This window comes from Triturus cristatus, chromosome 11, assembly GCF_964204655.1.
Source record: "Triturus cristatus chromosome 11, aTriCri1.1, whole genome shotgun sequence".
In the NCBI taxonomy this organism is placed as follows: Eukaryota; Metazoa; Chordata; class Amphibia; order Caudata; family Salamandridae; genus Triturus; species Triturus cristatus.
Window position 1 is genome coordinate 1,009,683,908 of NC_140594.1, and position 18,462 is coordinate 1,009,702,369.

Here is an 18,462-nt window from a genome sequence, read left to right on the forward strand (position 1 = left end):
TGGCGCTGTTTGATGAATCTTCATGAAATGTTGCAAAAGAAAAGTGTGCCTGTGATTCCAGTTGATCATGAAAAGTTTCGGGGCCATCCATCAAGCGGGGACCGGGTAAAGGAGGGGGGGTGGTAAATTTAATTCTCATAGAGATTTTAGACATCACTACAGACCGAACCGCTGAACGGAATTACACTAGATTTTGGCAGAAAGGTAGCTCTTGGTCTGCAAACTCCTTTCTTGTTATTTGGTGTACATTTGTTCAGTAGTTTGGGGGATATTAAAGAAAAAACTAATTTAGATATCTAGGTACTCAAAGGCTCTGCAAACCCTCTTGATCTCGTGCTGAGATCTGTTTGGCTGCCGAAATTTCAGCCAGGAAGTGTTGGCCATTTTGGGGCTCGACTGCAGCTGAGTCCCTGAAAAAAGGGGGCAGGGTAAGAATACCCTGATCCCTTAGCTCTGGTGCTGGGATCCCAGAGGAAACACGACAGGGCAAAAGAGCAGTTAAAGAAAACAAATCACTGAAGCTAGTGGCGTATCCATGAAACAGGCACAGGCTCCACACTTGTTTTGAAAAGAGCCCCTTGTGGCTCTGTCCTGGGGGCATTGTTTAAAAAAGGAGGGGGAAGTGTACAGGCAACCCTCTTGAGGCTCTTGAAGCCCAGGGACCACCACCTTTCTGGGGCTTTATTTATAAAAATGGAGGGGGGCGAACAGGACCCCCTTCCGTGGATTTTCGGAGCCCCAGGTACCACCCCCTACCCAGATCGCTATTTATTCAAAAAGGAGGGGTTCATTTTTTGCAATTTCATGATTTTCTTTGCTGTAGGTCAAGATCAATCTTATTTCAGGGTTTTCTTCTGTGTTGGTTCTCCTTTCTTTTGTGTTTTGTAGAGTGTCGTCCCGAGAAATCTGTACTGCTTTGATTCTTTCTGCTTTTACGTTTGCGGGTTTGTATCCTCTTTCCAAGAACTTTCTTGCGGTTCTTCTGTTTTTAACTCTAGTTCTTTCTTGTCCGAACAATTTCGTTTCATCCTTAGAAACTCGCCATAGGGGATGCTTTTTATCAGTGATTTAGGGTGAAAACTTGAGCCATGTAAAATACTGTTGGTTGCAGCTGGCTTCCGATATGTAGTTGTTTTTAATTTTCCTTCCTCTTGATATACTTCGATGTCTAGGAATTGTATCAGGGTTGTGCTTGAGTTGTATGTAAAGTGCAGTCCTGTCTCATTGTAATTCAAGAGATTCACGTACTGAGTGAATTCTTCAGATGTTCTATGCCATATGATGAAGAGGTGATTGATAAATTGTAACCATAGCATTATTTTCTAACAGCTCCGGAGCATCAGCTGGATGAACCTGAAATTTAGGTCTGGTTGCGGTTCGACGTTGCTGGCTTGACTCTCGACGACGGGTCGGTCAACCTATGGAGCTTTTTACCAAAAATTCTCCAAATGTGTCCAAACTTCTGGATGTTCTACTAGAAGGTCCTTTTGAGGTCTTGAAGTGCCCACAACAACAGTAAAGTTTCAAGAAACTCTGATTTGCCTTGGAGAGTTAGCAGTTCAATTCCCACAATGCACCTCCCAAATCCACTGGACTCTGGTCTGGTGGGCTCTCCTTGGTGGAGTTGATGCAGGTGACTTCTTGAAGCTTTTCCGTACATGTTGCTTTAGGCCGCCCACTCCTTAAACGTTTAAGCAAGGCAAAGTCATCTTATGTGAAGTCCAGATTGTGCAGTAGGGGCAGTCCTTATAGTGCAGTCCTTCTTGGTGCAGACCAGGGTTTCAGCAGTGCAGTCCTTTTTCTTCATTTTTCGAGACAGGGATCTGAGTTGCTGGGCAGCTCTTCCATATTTATCCAGGTTTCTGAGCTGGCAAAAGGGGGTATGCCAATCAATGGGGTGCAAGGTGCTACCCTCTGTGGTGACCACTTCCCCTGAAGTAGGGCATTTTATTGTCCCAGAAAACACTAGTCCACAAAAATCTAAATAGAGAAAAATTCTCCTAGAGGTTCACGTCTGGCTAACCCAACCCACAGGTGTGGCTAACTATTCCCCACACTTCCCTTCCAGCCCCTCTCCAAATTTAATTTCTGGGGCTCCCATCTGGCTGGGATGGAAGAAGTGAGAGTGAGCCTAGTTCCTGTCCTCACTGTCTTTCTCCCTTTGAAGACCAATTTGGCTACCCAGACGCCTTCCTGTCCTTCCATCTGCTGCTGCACAGCAAGAACCAAGACCTCCAGGATTTCACTGGGGCCTCACGCTGAAGCAAGCCACCATTGTCGAACAGCAACCCGGCCTGCTGAAGAGACCTGCTCAATGTCGAGAGAAAAAGAACTAAAAAAGTGAATAAGTGCCAAGCTAAAATTTTGACCGGCCCCAACCACCCAATTGTATCCAACTCATGCTCTATCACAGTCGGCCTGAAACTTTGACTTGGTCACTATCAAGCGCAACCAGATTTCCCCGATTGATGCTTTATGCTTTTAAGCATTAGAAAGCGCATTTTTACATTTAATATTTAAAAATTCATATCTCTGGTCCGTTCATTGAATTTTTGTTGTTTTTATGCAATTTTAATTATAAAAATATTTCCAAGTTTTATAAATTGGTGTTGAATTTTTATTGTGTGTTGTGTCTTACTTTTTTACTGCTGTAGATATTTTTAACTGCTTTACACACCTGTCTCCTAGGTTACACCTGACTGCTCATGAGCCAACCTACCAAACGTTGGGCATGGACTAATTTATTGAGACTTAACTAGATCTTATTTGTGATTGTGCTGTTGTTATCTTCACCTACTAACAAACCACCTTCCAATATTGGCTTTATACTTTCCTGCGAAATACCTACATTTTTGTTGTAAAAGTTTGCACGGTTAAGGGATGTGCGTAGTCAATATTTGTGTGGTAAAGGCATATGCGTGGAAATGGACACGTTGTAAACGCATACATGGCAATGGCATTCATGGTTTCATTACATGTCCCTCTATGAACAATGCAAAGTGTCTTAAACATTACCCTTTTTGCTATAGGTAGCCAGTGGAGTGTTTGCAAGACTGGAGTCATGTTTTTTTGGGCGAGAAGGCAGAGAAGAAGTCCTGCGGCAGCATTTTCGATGAGTTGTAATTTGCCTATGATAAATACGGCTTCTCTAAGGTATAGTCTGTTGTCATAGTCAAGCTTGTAGATTACGAGTGTGAGGATGGCTTGCAATTTCTGCTGGTATCTAAAGAATGGGAGGATGCATCATAGTTTTAACATATGGTATGCAATATGAGTCTTAATGCATGGTTACCCCCAGGTTTATGACTTCTTTTGATATTGTTTGAGGGTCCTCATGTTCTTTAGGCCATATGGCGTAGACTATTATTTTTGTCATTGTCCTCTGGTCATAAGCTCTGTCTTTGCAGTATTTAGCTTTAGATGGTTATTCATCATACATGTGTTTATCGCCCAAATGGCAGTAATCAAGTTGTAAATTGTAGTGGTCTTTCAGACCATATTTTTAAAATGATTTCAGGGTTATCTAAATAATTGTAGCAGGTGAGGATGAATGATTTGATCAGGTTGGGTAAGGAGATTAAGTAGATTTTGAATAATTGAGGAAATATGATGGACCCATGTGGAACGCCACAATTTTGTGTGTGTGATGCTGAAATAAAAGGTGGTGTCGACACTAGTTTTCTGTCACAGCTGAGAAGGCAAGAATTCTCTGGGCATTAGCTGAACTCCCTTCTCATCTTTCACATTTGGTATATCAAAAAAGAATTTGCTGTGTGAAGAGATTGCACAGTTGTACAGGACACTGACTCATGTTCTTATGCCACCGACCTTCATGACATTTCCTACTCCTGATACGTAAGTGATTGCCACTTCCTAAACCTACTATCCATTCAGAAGCGATGTCTAATCAGGAAACTCCAGATTCCAATAAGGCATGGTGCTTTGTTTTGCCTATTGTGCTGGAGCTGAGTTATCACAAGCAACGTACTACTTGCCTTTGACTGAAATTGCTCCAGCTGTTGTGAAATATAGCCTAGTGAGATAATGTAGCTGCTCTACAGATCTTTTGTTTTATATCAGGAACCAGATAGTTTATTAGGTTATTGTGCCTGCTCTAGAGGGCTGCAAATACCCTAACTAGGAGTACTGTGAATCTGAAATGACTCAATATATCCTGCCACGTCACAAAGGACTTCTATAACAGACCATCTTTCCAAACATTATTTAATAACTAGATAACTCTCCCATGGTCAACATGCTGAGGATTCATCTGCATGAGCCAAATATTGTGGAAATATAATCAGGGCATATGAGGTTGAAAGCATTTGCACTGAAACTAATCTCTCTAGACATTTTTGCAGAATATCAAATAGCAAATAAATTGCTGTTATAAGGTTCTATAAATGCATAATATTCAGTGTACATTTGGGGTAGCGTTTGTATAAGAAGAAGTGTGGGAATGCTAACTGGTAGGAATTTTATGGATCGTCACAGATTCCACATTTTTACTTCTAAGAAATTGTTATACAGTTCCTTGGAATCAAGCAGAACCATGTAGCCGGATAACATAACCATCAGAATATGGGGACTGAGTTCACACATATCATCAGAGTATGTTGGCCTAATTCCTAGCTAGCTCACAGTGTGCAATCTGGACCCCCACCTTCCAGGGTACCAGATGGTATCTGCAACCTCAGAACATGACCACTCTAATTCCCCAAAGAAGTCTTGGAAACAGATCTAACCTTTCGAGACACAAGAATGATACAAATTGAATTTTCAAACAGTTATTAAAACAACTTGTATAAAAAGTGTTAGCTGCAACTATTAGTAGGATGAAACAATGCATTGTAACCAACATTACAAGAATGGGGAAAAAGATCAATAGTTCAACCATTATAATGTTACAGCGTAACATCACATCAACATCTACATGGCCCACCTCGCAGCCATCGCCCGACAATACGGCCTCAACATCGTATCCTATGCCGACGACACCCAGCTCATCCTCTCCCTCACCAAAGACCCCACCACTGCCAAACTCAACTTTCAGAAAGGAATGCAAGACGTCGCAGTCTGGATAACGAACAGCTGCCTGAAGCTCAACGCCGAGAAGACAGAAGTCCTCGTCCTCGGTACCACCCCTTCTGCATGGGACAGCACCTGGTGGCTGACAGCCTTCAGATGCCCACTTACCCCCTCAGACCATGCCAAGAACCTCAGCATCATACTCGACTCATCACTTGCCATGAACCGACAGGTCAACGCCGTCACCTCCAGCTACTTCAACACCTTCCGCATCCTCCGCAAGACCTTCAAGTGGATCCCCCCATAGTCAAGGAAGACAGTCACCCACGCACTCATCACCAGCAGGCTATGGAGTCGCACTCTACGCCGGCATCAACAAGTTCCTACTCTGCACACTCCAGACAATACAGAACACCGCCGCCGGACTCGTCCTCGGCATTCCCCGACATGAACTCATCTGCCAACACCTAGGAAGTCTCCACTGGCTCCCTGTGGAGAAAAGAGTCACTTTCAAAATCCTCACTCACACCTACAGATGCCTACACAACAATGGACCCAAATACCGCTTCGACAGAATCAACTTCCACGTACCCAAAAGAAACCTCCGATCTTCCAACCTCGCACTGGCCGAAACCCCGCGCATCCACAGAGCCAGAGCAGGTGGAAGATCCTTCTCTCACATTGCTGCCAAGACCTGGAACGAGCTACCGGCAGACATCAGACGCACCCCCTCCCTGAACACCTTCAGGAAGACCCTCAAGACCTGGCTCTTTGGCTAAACAGATCTGCGGACCCTTACCCACCCCTCAGTGCCTTGAGACCCTCATGGGTGAGTAGCACACTTACAATTCCATGATTGAGTGTGATTATGATTATATTTATATTTATAATCCTACCTAATACTACCTACACTATCAAAAGCATAGTGGGAGTATCCTCTACCAGATCCCTTGGAACAACCCATCCCCATGTGTATGATGTATCAGGAAGCCGATCTGGTGTAGAGCAGGCTACCGTCCTGTGTACGATGGAGGTTAGAGTCAGTAGGGCTGCATCTCAGTCACAGGCAGTATTCCAGGAAATTCTGCATAAGTGCTCCTCTGCCGAATTATGCACAGAGTTAGAATATATAATAAAAGAACTGTTCTAGATGCACTGTGTAGGAGGTGAAGTGCTGATGTGATTGTTTGCCTTTTGACACAGAGCTGTCTTCAACCAGACAAACAAATGCAAGGGCATCACTTTCAGTGTAATTTTTAAGTATGTTATCGTGTCAGTGCAAGGCATGTAAAAGTCACCGTTCAGAAAAAGATCTCAAGTTTAAATGTATAACCAAAATGGAGACTTGGGCGTGGGACCTGTTGAAACTTACAACAAAATATAAGAAACATCTGTACTCTAGCCAAAGTTTGGTGTTATCAGGGCCTTCTAGGTAAGAAAAGATGTTGTGGTCCATGCCAGATACACCACCCCAGACTACCCTAGGCACCTTCTTTTCAGAAATGGCTCAGCCTGGCAGGTTTCCATGGATGCCGATCGAGCCCTAGCCTAAATACAGCAGCTACCCACATCGCCATAATTGGTCAATTCGCAAGATAAAATCTTGATCTTTCCTGTGCCTTAGGGGTCTTAGTGAGCTTTTCATTTCTAGGACAATATCGCAGTCACACAAAACTGGGAGGCTAGTAGAAACCCTGTATGGTAGGGCAGTTGTGGATCACCGCACATTTCATTAGCGTGGTCTGCTTTCACTTTTGTTTTGCTGTGTAATGTCTGTGTACAAAGCGTGCTGCACAATAAAAGAAAACAAAAATAACATTTGGGACTAGTGGGATACATTTCCCTCTCATGCCAACTTTGATTTTGGAGTAGAACATTTTTCTGGTGTTTTTATTTCAAAGAATTTTTATTGATTTTGCATGAGTAAAAAAATACAAAAATAGAATCAACAACCTATAACAACAAATCATAACATAATGATAAGCAAGAACATAAGTGATTGTGTTGAGTAATGTAATCATCATCTAACATATCGCATATGCTTCTACAAAATGAAATAAAAAGAAGAGGTAGGAGCAGTAAGGGAGAGAGAGGTGAATATACAGATACAATACTGGAAGATAGCCTGATATGGTATGGGAAACTTCTAGGTCTGGTACATATCCATAACAGAACAGACAGAAGTGGGTCAATGATGAATACTTGACTGTAAGTTGTACTAGGCTATTGATGTGACATATAGAATGCCCCATTGGGAACAAGGACAGTGTCTATGAGTTTATTATGTTGAGTTACAGTAGGCAAAGCCTTTTAAGTAGAGGATAAATTCAGCCAGATTATTGTAAAACAGATCTGTATATTCTGGGGGGCGATGGACTCATTTTTTGCCTAGGTTTAAGGGGTAGTGATCCTCTGCGTTATTTGTAGAGAGCGATAGAAGAGAGCAATGTCTGTGGTATTGGACATGAGATGAGTAAGTGCGTTGATGGTAGGTGAATTTTGGGACTGAAGGAGGCCTATGTATTAGAGTATCTAGGGTGGTTTGTTGGACATGAAATAGTTGTCCAGAGTATCCCATATGGGTTTAGAAGGAGTCTTTCACGGTGAGTGTTGGAGGGAGATATTGTCTATGCCTCTTATGTGTGAGACCCAGCTTATCCAGCTATTAAAGGAAGCTTTGTGTGTGTTTTTCCAGCTGGAAAGGACTATTTTGGTTGTGGATGTTAGTAGTAAGTCCATTAGAACGCTGTCTGCAGGATTGTCTTGAAACATTTGATTTTCCAGTACTGTGAATGGCTTGTTGAAGTCCACCACACTGTGAAAGTAGTGTGATGGGCGTCAACAGGTCATTTTCTGCCCAAAAGCAGTTAAAGCTCACCAAATCCATGCAGCCTGTTGTCCTGTCCAACAAGAATTTACAACAAGCTTCAGGAATATGATGGTCACATTGCTCTAACTTCCCTGTTCCATGAATGTAGGGGACTTCTCCAGTTCTAGCAGGCCCCCAAGATGGTAGGCTTCTAGGACTGGAGAACAGCAAAAAGTACAGTGATCAAAGAAAGGTTGCAGGTACTGCTAATGACCCCTCACGGCCAAGAGAAACTTTCAGTTGCCATGCATGGTCTATGGAGAAGAGGGCTACGGAGAGAATAAAATTATTGAGAAGAACAAAGAAGATAGAAGAGAAGATAAAAAGAAGAGGTTCTAGAAAATGAGAGAAGATTGGGAGAAAGAAAGGCGAGTCAATAGAAAAAGCAAGAAAAGCAGGAGAGGCAGGAATGGGAAGATAGAAGCAGCAGCAAACAGAAAGTGATAGAGGGAAAAAGGTTGAGAGAGGCAGCAAGGCAGAGTTTGGAGGACTGGGAGAAACTAGAGAAATTAAGGGGCATATTATCAAGACAGGCGATAAAATTATCGCCTCTTTAGCGACAGAAAACTGCTGCTAAAACGGCGATAATGGCCTTCATAATATGCTCTATGGAATTCCAATTGAAGCCCATGTTAGATGTGAAGGACATCTAACCTGAGCTTCAATTGGAATTCCATAGAGCATATTATCAAGCCCATTATCGCCGTTTTAGCGGCAGTTTTCTGTCGCTAAAGCGGCGATAATTTTATCACCTGTCTTGATAATATGCCCCTTAGAGAGATGCTAAAGGAGAAAAATTAGAGCTAGCTGTTCATAGGAAAATGGTGATTGGAGATTTTAAGTGGAATTTATGCCTTAGCATGTTTTGGCCAATGCATCTGGCCCAATGTGATTTCAAAACACAATTTTGCACTTTATTTTCTAAAAGGGATCTTAGTGTAAAATCCCCCAAATCACCTTGGATACTGGCCTTTAAAATCTTAACACGGTCCAAGCATTGTTACTGGATCCACATTGCTTTTTGCAAGTTGCTTATAAATGGCACGCTCTTTTTATTTCTTAATATATGGTCTTGGCGAGAAATGCTTATGCTTTCACTTTTTTTTTTTTGAAATATTTTTATTGAGTTTCTCAACAACACAGAAAATAAACACCACTCGTTTAGTGCAAGGCATGGCATACAAAGGTTTCGAGGTATCTCTGCAATGGCAGTACAGGTGTCACAGAGAGAAATAAACAGCCCAGAGATATCAGACCATCGTTCCCCTCCCTGGTCATCGCCAGCGGTGGAGCCACTAGTCATGGTCACTGAGGTCCGAATCTGCTGCATCCGGTGGGGGCTCACAGATGTTCCCCCTGTAGACGTTCCATCCACCCCAGACCTGGGACCATTTCCTGGGGCACCCTCTATGAACATACACAGTTTTTTCAGTCACCATGACAAGGTCCATATCTCGGATCCAATGCGTCAGGGTAGGCACCTGCCCCGATCCCCATTTCTGGGCTATATTACGTTTCGCAAGCATGAGCCAAAATGTCACCCAAAGCTGGGTCACTCTATTGTGGTCCGTCTGTTCCCAGACATTAAGGAGACATCGCCGAGGTTCCGGCAGCGTGGGAATTTTGGTTACATGGGAAAGAATACGCAACACCCCTTTCCAATAAGTCGCTACGACAGGGCACTCCCAGAGGGTATGCAAGAAGGTCCCCTCGAGGCCACAGTTCCTGAGACACAGCGGGGACTCCACCCGGTGGAGTTTGAACAGGAGGGTACGGGTATAGTATGTGCGGTGCAGAATTTTAAGTTGGACCAGTCTTAGCTTGGAAGATATGCCCACTTCCCTAGGGGACGAGAGCGCGGAACTCCAGTCCGTCTCATCAAATTCTCCAAGTTCTGCCTCCCATTTCCCCTTAAGGGTGGAAAAAGGGTCGGGGCGGTTATTTATTATCTTCCGGTACGTCAGGGACGTCGCTCTCTGGAGCAGATGCTCCATGAGGAGCCGGTCTTCCAAGGGCGACGACTCAGGGAGCCGAGTCCCATGTGGAATCGCCGTCCGAAGAGCGTGATGGACTTGTAAATATCGGAAGTGTTCGGTGTCCGCCAAGTCGTACTCCGCCCGCAGTTGGGCAAAAGTGACTACCTCTCCCTTACGCCAGAGGTCTCCAACCCTGGAGATACCAATAAGATCCCACTGGTGGAATCCCTTGGTAGTGCGAAGTACCCCGAGCTGCCTAGTGTCCCAAAGCGGCGTTGCCTGGGTAATCCTCCCGGCCAAGCCCATCGCCCGCTGCGCCGCGTGCCATATCCGGAGGGTATGGGCTGGGGGGCCCGCCGGGACGCGACCTCTTTTAGGGTTGTAAAGGGCTCCCATCACCCCTCCGGGGCCGAGTAGTTGTCTATCCATGCGGTATGCGGGGTCGTCCCCCGGCGCATGGAGCCATTGGTTGATAATCATGAGGTGTGACTCCCAGTAATAGGTTTTAATATCTGGGAGGGCTATCCCCCCATCGTACCAGCCGCTGGTAAGCTTGTGGAGGGCAATACGAGGCGACTTGTCCTCCCAAAGAAGACGAGTGATATCAGCATTGACTGCCGTGAAGTAAGAGGGCGCAATGGGGAAGGGGGTATTTTGTAGCGCATAGAGGAATCTCGGGAGGGCGAGCATCTTAAAGAGCGAGGCCCTTCCAAGCAATGTCAGTGGCAAGGCGCGCCAGTGTTTGACGTCGGTGCGAAGCCGTTGGAGGGGCTTCATCAGATTTTCCGCGACAAATTTGTCCCGATCGGCCGTGACGTACACGCCAAGATATTTGAACCCGTCGTGAGCTACTTGAATGTTACAGCCTCGCGGAAGCCGAGGCGGGGAGCCTCGGAGCATATATAAAATGGATTTCTCCCAGTTTATTTCGTATCCGGACCTACGCCTGTACGATTCACATATGTTGAGAAGACAGGCGATAGAGCGCGCCGGCGAGGCAAGATAGAGGAGCACATCATCCGCATAAAGGGATATGTGATCCTCCCAGTCCATCGTCCACCTAAGGCCACGGATCATCAGATCCTGTCGCACCCACGCCGCCAAGGGCTCGAGAGCCATAGCAAAGAGGAGCGGGGAGAGGGGGCAACCCTGCCTAGTCCCCCGACCCAGAGGAAAGGCGTCAGAGACGCGGCCATTTACTACCACCTGTGCCAGCGGCTGAGTGTACAGCAGCTGGATCCACGCGCAAATCCTGGGGCCAAGCCCCATGTGGCGGAGAACGGCGAAGAGGAAAGGCCACTCCACTCTATCAAACGCCATCCGCGCATCTAACGACAGTATGGCCGCATCTTCCTCGATCGAGGAGCGGCAAGCAATGATGCCCTGGAGACGCCGCAGGTTCAAAGCGGTGTTCCGGTGGGGCATAAATCCCGACTGGTCAGGGTGTATTAGGGTCGAGAGGTAAGGCTGCAGCCGTGTTGCCAGTACCTTGGCCAGAATCTTCGCCTCGGCGTTAAGCAGCGAAATCGGGCGATAAGAGGAGCATTCGTGCGGTGGTTTGTTGGGTTTCGGGATCACCACTATTGTAGCCATCCTCTGATCACGGGGGAGGATCCCAGTCGATAGACCATCCCTATACATGGCCAATAGGTGAGGGACCACTAGAGAGGAATTTTGCTTATAGTATTCGATAGGGATTCCATTAGGCCCCATCGCCTTACCCGTGCGAAGGGCCAAGATCGCCAGCGTGATCTCCTCAGCCGTCAGGTCAGCCTCCAGGGCCTCAGCCCCCGAGGCGGTCAGCCTAGGCATAGCGATGTCCCTAAGGAAGAGCTCATTGTCCGCAACGGTAGCGGAGGCCTCGGGTGTATAGACGCATTGATAATGGGCCGCGAAGGCCCCCGCTATTCGCTGGGGCTCCGAGGTGAAGTCCCCTTCGCCCAGGCGAATCCGCGCCACCCACCGCGATGCTCGGTCCCCCCTCTCCAACCACGCCAGGAGTTTGCCCGCCTTGTCACCGAGTTCGTAGATGGTGTGTTGGGTCGCTACCTGTCTAGCACGGGCCCCCTCCCAAAGATGGGACCTATACTCCTGCTGCGCCATATGGAGTGTATGTGCCGAATCTCCATCCCCGTGTAATGTATGGGATGCTTCCGCCTCAACTATCGCCTGCTCCAGCTCCAGCACAGCGAGCCGCTGGGTTTTCGTGTGGTCCGTAATGATGGAGATGGCATGGCCACGGAGGACGGTTTTAAAGGCCTCCCAGAGGGTTGCTGCGCTCCCGACGGACTTAGCATTCTCGGCGAAATAGTTCTTGGTCGCCGTTTTGAGGGTCTTAGCGATTTTAGGGATTTTAAGATATCCGGGGCGGATCGGGAACAACGTGCGCCTACACGGGTCACCGGACGCAAACGTGATGACCACCGGCGAGTGGTCTGAGATGCCCCTAGGGAGGTGCGACACATCGGTCACCCCTTTGTACCCGGCCGGTGAGGTGAAGATGTAGTCGATACGTGAGAGGGTATGGTGTACCCCGGAAAGGAAGGTGTATTGTCTCTCATCAGGCCAATATGCCCTCCATGCGTCCACTAAGCCAAGCGCGGTAGTAAAGTCTGCGAGAGTGGAGGCGTCGGCCCCGAGCGCCCTGTGTGAAGACCTGTCCAGTGTAGGGTCCATGGCTGCGTTGAAGTCCCCACCCATGATGAGCTCCCCAGGCGGGAGCGCCAAAAGGAATTCACCCAGTGCCCTGAAGGAGGCTTGGTGTAGTGTCGGTGGGATGTAGACGGTAACCAGATTATATACCCTCCCCTCCCATTGGCAGGTGAGTGCCGCGAAGCGGCCATAGTCGTCCCTACGAGTGTCAAGAAGAATCAGGGGAAAACGCTTGTTTTTTTAACGAAAGAGGAAGGTGCACCAGTAAGAAGTCCAAAGCAATATGGAAAGTCCTTATTGTGTTTCTTTAATTCTTGTATATTTTCTTAAAAACAGACATCAGCCAACGCGTTTCGTTCTATAAGACAAGAACTTCTTCAGGGCTGAAACAAGTAACAAACAAATATACAGACATAACTACATTGATATAAAAGTATAAATAATACACTGTGTTGTGAACAAAAAAGAGAAAAAAGAGAAGCACATAGGACCATACAGAAAGACATAAATATATACACAAATATTCATACAATACATATATATATATATATACAAAAATACATCAAACCTTTGTACTTTAAAAACAAGTAAATACATTCAAATGTCATGAATAGTATAAAATTCAATAGCAACCATTGATTCAAAGAATGAAGTTCATTGCAAATATTCCCAACCTAATTTAAACACTTATATATACATATTTTTAAAGGACATATAAACAACTTAAACTTAAATGGTGTGCAGCCTAGCGGAAAGGCCCCAACAGAGAAGTGAAAAAAAAAAAAAAAAAAAAAAAAAAAAAAAAAAAAAAAAAAAAAAAAAAAGGGGGGGAAGGAATATCTAATTAAAGTGATCTCACCTCTACTTTAGCGACGTTGGATTCTCGCAAATGTCAATCAGTTTCCACACGATTAATAGATCGTTATTGAAATGAGACTCAGTAATGATGTGTATAACATTGAGTCAAATAAGTATCTTTCAAAAAGTCTAAAAGTTAAGTAACCGAGAAGAAAAGAGAAAAGAGTAAATCCTTCAAATAGAAAAACCACGAAAAATAAGGAATAAAAACGAACAGTAAATTTGACTCATGTGTGCGTGAAATGAATAGTTGCCAAAAAAATAATAACACAAACAACTTGTATATGTTTGATCCATAAGATATTATCAACGATTCAATTTATATACAGCATGCCAAGGGATTTTTGAAATGAGATATGCAATTTATTAAACTAATCTATGGTCAAACTCAAGACTAATCCCAAAAGGTAGCTCACCTAAATGACGTATGAAAATCACTTGAGAGGTATAGTAAAGGATACCAATATGTCCTTTAAGTCGTGACGCCAAGTGGCAGGAGTCTGAATGTTAAATAGACATTTCAGAGCGCTAAAAAAAGTGAAAGGAAAATGGTAAACGAAGGAAAAACACAAGAACAGGCAGCAGCACTGAATGAAGCAGCAGAAAAACGATACTCAAAAAGGACTACACATAAGGCTACTAGTATGAGAGATAAACATGACCACAGTACTAGTAGTCAAAAACAAAATAAGTTCTACTTCATATTGACAGATATTAGAAACACCAATAGACGCTGGGTCAATGAAAGCAGTCGCGAATCAAGAAATGGTTAAAGTTGTCCAACATATGCGATGCTAATCTATTAACATAGGCATAAAAATCATCAGGCGTGTACCATGTGTATCGTCAAAGCGAGGGAGGGCAAAATATCACTGACCCCAACAAAAGACAACAGGTCCTGTAGTTTATCGGTCCCTAAAACGCTTGTTGACCAGTATGCCCACCCCTCGGGATCCTGTCGTAAACTCTGAATGTGTCGCCATCTTAAACCCCCATCTATCCAGTGCTTTGGTGGACGTACCCACTAGGTGTGTTTCTTGCAAGAGCGCCACCGCGGGCCCCTGCGTTTGAGGTATTGCAGCACTAGCCCCCTCTTGATCTTGTCTCCCAGTCCATTAACGTTCCAGGAGAGGACCGCAAAAGAAGGAGAACGTTGCTGAGCGGGGGCACCCGGCCGTGTGTCTGTGGTCGCCCGGGTCAAGCTATGTGATGCCATCTCTAAGGGAGGGTGTGTGAAACTCGCCCTGCCGTGCGCCACCCCTGTGTACCTGTACCTGCCCAGTCAGCCGAATGCACCCTTGAGTGGTTGGTGAACCTGAAACAAAACACAAACCAACATTCAAACGAAATCCCCATCCCCCCACCCCCCTCCCTGCCTCCCTGCCCTGCGGATTCACAACTACCCGCCACCCCAACTCAGCAGAGTGCTTAGTTCCCATAAACTTGGTACGTGCGTATGGGGGGGAAGCCGCTCTGCGTACAGCCGCCAATCCCCACACCGTAAGCTTGTCCCCTCAAGCAGCTGACTGTCAGATAAGAGAAAAAGGGCCCGGAGACCTCAGCCTCATGTATGTTCAAGGCCCCCACAGCCGCAGCAAGGCCCCAGGTCGCCAAGCGTCCAATAGTCCGGTCGTATCACAGCACCATGCCTCAAGGCACTTCGTCACCTGCGCCCGATTCCTCAACGTCCAGGGTCTCGTGAGAGGCGGGAAGGCCGCCCGGGGCGCGCTCCCCCCTGCCCCTCAATCGTGCCGGACGCCACCCCTCGAGCCATTCCGAGGCCTCCGCCGGCGACGTGAAGAACCGTGTGCGCCCCTCCGCCTCCACTCGCAGCTTCGCTGGATACAACATTGAGTACTTCAGCTCTCGAGAGCGGAGGTCTGCCTTCACTGCCATAAAGTCCTTACGTTGCCGCACTACTGTCGCAGTGTAGTCCGGATAGAGGGTGACCTTAGCGTTGTCCACCCGCAGCGGGGGGGCGGCACGCGCCGCCTGGAGGATAGCATCCCGGTCGCGGAAGTTGAAAATGCGGGCCAGGATCGGGCGCGGGGGGGGCCCCAGGCCTAGGCCTCCCACCCGGCACCCGGTGCGCCCTCTCCACCGAGAAGAACTTGGAGAACCCGCGGGGCTTTAGCTGTTCAGTGATCAGTTTTTCAACAAAAATGTCTAAGGCCGGGCCGCGTTCACTCTCAGGCACACCCACGACCCGCACGTTGTTGCGTCTGGACCGGCCTTCCTGGTCATCCAACTTGGCCAGCAGCTGCTTTTGCACCAGTTCAAGAGCTTGTATGCGTTTGTGGTGGTCTGCCGTGCCCCGCGTGAGGGTCTCCGTGGTGGCCTCGACCTCAGTCAGTCTGGAGTTAATTTTGGCGACATCCGCCCGGAGGAGCGCGACATCTGTGCAAATAGTGCCGATCGAGGCCTTCATCTGTGTCAGCGTGGCCATGACGTCCGCCAGTGTGTACTCCGCAGGCTTGTCCGGGGGGGACTGCTTCTGATCCTGACAGAACGCGTACTTTTCCAGCTTCGCCTGTGCCCCACTGCGGTGGCCCTTCCCTCCCATGGTGCCAAGCCGTCTCTGTGACCACTCCCGGCCGATGCAGGCCCAGGGCTACCGCGGGCGAGTCAGACCCACGTGCAGGGCGGGCCCGGAGACAGCGCCGCCAGACCCACGGGAGCCGCAGTGGGCCGAGATATCACCAGACCAAGCGTCTCCGAAGCCCCAAGACCGCGGGGACGCCCCCTCCAGGTCGCCAGTTGTTCAGATCGCCCTCACGAGGCACCCAAGCGCCCGCTGCCCCAGGGGAGGCACAGCCCCGGCCAGCCCCCGGCAAAGCGACGCTCCCCACAGGCCAGCACCGAAGTCAGAATAAAGGCAGCAGGCACAAGGGCGATGCACTGTATCACACCACTACACGTGCTGGCCAGCAGTCCACCGGGAGTTCTTGTAGGGGCCCCCACCGGGTGGGGCGCTCAAAGTTCCTTCAGAAGGCCGCAGAGAGGCCGCAACACACAGCAGCCGGGCGCCGCAAGCGCCGCAGCGGTCGAGTCACAGTCCGATGTCCACTGACCTCCGTGCAGCAGGCGAGTCCACCTCTGCTCCTCCCCGCGGCCGGCCGCCTCGCGGTGCGGGCCACAGCCCAAGCCTCTCTAGGCACGCAGGTGGGCGGGCGGCGGGACACGGGCCCCCACTCCAGGGCGCAATGCAGGCGGCTCGATCGTTCCGCGGGGCCGTCCCGACCCCGCCGAGGCCAGACCAACGCCCCGCCTCCGCTCCGGCGCGAGCCAGCCGAGGGCCCACGAATCTTGCTTCAGGCCGCTCCAGGGACCGGCCCGTCACGGCAGAGCTCCGCCGCACGCAAGGCGACGCAGCCACGCCTCTCGCCCACCAAGCCTCGGGGATGCGAGGCCCAGCCGCACGCCAGAGTCCCCGCCTCACAGCTCCGGAACGGGGGGCCCCGGAGGGTCGAGAGTCCAGATCTGGGTCGCCAAGGCCCCCGGACCCAGTAACAGCCGTCCAGTGGTGAGTTTCGCCTGAGGGGCAGTCGGATAAATGCAGGATAGTAGGCCGGTGTGACGGAGCTCCGGGCTCAGGCGGCCATCTTCGTCGCGAGCCAAGCTCCGCCCCTATGCTTTCACTTTTAATGCATATTATCCACGTCTACATTTGCTAGTATAGTTGCTGGAAAGTAAAACCTACTTGCTGAGAAGTCCATGGTCTATTAAGGAGGTGAATTGGTGTTCTAATATCAGAATCAGAATCAGAAAATGCTTTATTCGATTTTAAATACTTGGTATAATCATAAAAGCAGAGGATACAAAAAACAATTCATTTAAAATACACATTAAAAAGTGCATTTGCATATACAACTAGCCCAATGATGCATAATTTTAAAGTTTAAAAACTAACAGATTATACTTCTCCTTTTCCTCAGTATACTTTTCAAAAGCCCAGTCATGATTCCAATACAATACACATTATCCAATAATTTTTAAAATAGGAAAGCCGGGCGACATTGCCGCCACGCTCCCTGCTTTAAAAAAGGCATAATCCATCTGGCACGTTCCTTAACATAAAATTTACAAAAAAAGATAACATGCATTGTTGTTTGTGGTGCTAGATTATTGCACGGACAGTGGCAAAGATTCCTAGACCAGTCATTTATAGCTGGAAATGAGACCAGACGATGAAAACAATCAAATATTCTGTTATAGTGTTCTAATATACATTTAAATATGGCAGTCTCTTAACTGTTTCATAACATGAAGCTTGACTTTTTTCTGCTCGTGTAGTAATGCAGAGTAAATATTTCCCATTTCCAATACACATAGAAGGCTTCAATGCTTTCTACATTCACTACTCAGAAAAGTGCATGCTCCTCCAAGCAATGTTAGCCACATAGAGGGTGTAACCTTTGGGGTCCTATGCTCCCTCCCTCGCAGCCTTCTTCCACGACAAGATTGCCAACATTCACAACAGCTTCGGCCCACCAACCACGAACCCCACCACCGAACCGATGCCCCCCACCGCCACCCTCCGCACCTGGACCCCAGTCAGCACCGAAGACACAACACGCACAATGAACACCATCCACTCCGGATCCCCTACGGACCCCTGCCCACACCACATCTTCAACACGGCCGACCACATCATCGCACCCCACCTCCGCGACATCATCAACGCCTCCTTCAACACCGCCACCTTCCCGGAGTGCTGGAAACACGCCGAGATCAGTGCCCTGCTGAAGAAACCAACTGCAGACCCCTCCGACCTCAAGAACTACCGCCCCATCTCGCTCCTCCCGTTTCCTGCCAAAGTCATCGAGAAGACCGTCAACAGACAGCTAGCCGCCTTCCTCGAGACCAACGGATCCCTCGACCACTCGCAATCCGGCTTCCAAGCCAACCACAGCACAGAGACCGCCCTCATCGCAGCCACAGACAACATCAGATCCCAAATGGACAACGGGGAAACTGCGGCCCTCATCCTCCTGGACCTCTCCGCAGCGTTCGACACTGTCTGCCACCGCACCCTGGTACAGCGCCTGAACAACACCGGCATCCAGGAGAAGGCCCTGG